Below are 2,320 nucleotides of genomic sequence, written 5' to 3' on the forward strand. Positions count from 1 at the left end.
TTTATGCGCCCTGCTACAGACAGATGGAGTAGAGACCATCTGTCCAAATCCTGCCTAACTTTCTCCACAAGTGGGTCGAAATTAAGCTTGAAAAGATTATGAAATTGACTTGTAATTTTAACCCCTAAATATGTGAAGTTGTCCGATACAACTCGAAAAGGCAGTGCTGTGCACTGATGTTTCTGTGCAGCAGCATTCAGGGGGAACAGTTCACTCTTAGCGAGATTCAGCTTATAGCCAGAAATAAGGTTCAAGTATTGAGAGCACCGAAGGAAATGAGGATGCTGGTTCTGAGATATAAAGAAGCAAATCATCTGCGTATAAGGAGAGCCTTTGTTCTATACCATTTCTAGTAACCCCGGTGATACCTGGGTTTGATCTCAGCAATATGGCCAGGGGCTCAATTGCAAATGCAAAGAGCGACGGCGACATGGGACAGCCCTGCCTAGTCCCCCTAAACAGAGGAAAAAAGTCAGAACATGTGCCATTTGTTTTGATAGCGGCAAGCGGGGAAGTATAAAAAAGTTTCAACCAGGAGATGATTATTTTACCAAAGCCGAATTTACCCAAAACATAAAAAAGGTATCCCCACTCAACCCTGTCAAAAGCCTTCTCAGCATCTAAACTGATCCCAAACTCAGGGCTGTTGGAGTCTGAGGGATTGTAAAGAACATTAAACAAACGTCTAAGGTTAGAGAAGGCATATCTCCCTTTAATAAAGCCTGTTTGATCCGGGTTAATTACAGATGGCAAGACTGCTTCCACACGCATCGCTAAAGGTTTAGCAAGGATTTTATAGTCCACATTTAACAAAGAAATGGGAAATGGATCCTTATCCTTTTTTAAGATCAAGGATATAGATGCCTGCAGTAGAGAGGGTGGGAGGGATCCAACTTCCAGTGAATGCTTATACATATTAATCATGAGCGGGGCCAGTTTAGGCATAAATTTACGATAGAACTCAACAGGAAACCCGTCCTGTCCGGGACACTTAGAACACTGCAATTTGCTGATAGCTTGCAGGATCTCTTCTACAGTTACTGGTCCCTCCAGCTGAAGGCTGTGTGTCTGATCAATTGATGGGAGCTTAAGATGATTGAAAAATGAGTCCAAAGCCTCAGTGCTAAATGCACACTCAGACGCATAGAGAGATGAATAAAAGTCTCAAAATTGGTCATTAATTATTTTAGGATCCGTAGAAACACAACTTGATGTCTGAATCCGAGGAATGGAATGTGCAGCTGCTGCACTACGAAGCTGATGGGAGAGCAGTTTACTGGCCTTATCCCCATACTCATACTGGGAGTACTGACACTTCAACAACATCTCTTCAGCCCGAGCAGAGGACAGGTGATCAAACTCAGTCTGCAAAGACAGCCTGTCATTATAGACCTCTGGTGCCGGGCAGACAGCATACAACTCATCTAATTGCGATATGCGTATTATGAGCTCGGACAACTTTGCTTTCCTTTGATTTGCCTCAAAACCAGCATAAGATATAATATGTCCCCTGATAAAACCCTTAAACGTTTCCCACAAAATGGAGGGTGATATTCCGGGTGTAATGTTTGTCTCTATAAATAAGTCTATCTTGGACTTCACAAATGTGGTGAACTTATCGTCTGACAGCAAGCGTGTGTTCAAACTTCATGGAGCTGGTGGAGAACTTTGGCCCACTGCCAAATCTAGAGTCAACGGAGCATGATCTGAAATGACAACAACCCTACGAGAGCAAGAGCGAATCTGAAGTAAGTCGACTGTCCAGCAGAAAGTAATCAATACGAGTGTATAAGATAAGATAAGATAACCTTTATTAGTCCCACACGTGGGAAATTTGTTATGTATGATGAACAGGGGAGAAGAAGGTGAACTCTCTACGTGTGGGGTTGAGAAGACGCCAGGCATCAATAACAGAAAATTCTTCAAGGAACATATTAATAATTTTGGAAGAGTTGGATTGCCTACCAGGCTTATTTGAGGATCGATCCAGCGGCCCGAGCCAACAATTAAAATCGCCACCAAGAACCAAACAGTGGGAAGACAAGTCAGGAATTTTAGTGAAAAAAGTACTAAAAAAATTTGGATCGTCCCAATTGGGAGCATAGACATTGGCAAAAATGAATTTAGTGTTCAAAATAATACCACTCACAATAATGAATCTACCATTCTGGTAACATTAGAAGAAACAAATGGCACTGATTTGTGTGTTTCTTGTAAAAACACAACCTGGGCGCCCAAAAATTGCAAATGATGGAGGACCTTGCTCCTGTTAATAGGTTGGTTCAGACCTTTACAATTCCAGCTACAGAACTTAAACGAG

The sequence above is a fragment of the Pundamilia nyererei genome, unplaced genomic scaffold (genome assembly GCF_000239375.1).
Source record: "Pundamilia nyererei isolate P.nyererei 1_Seehausen unplaced genomic scaffold, PunNye1.0 scaffold00319, whole genome shotgun sequence".
Taxonomy (NCBI): domain Eukaryota; kingdom Metazoa; phylum Chordata; class Actinopteri; order Cichliformes; family Cichlidae; genus Pundamilia; species Pundamilia nyererei.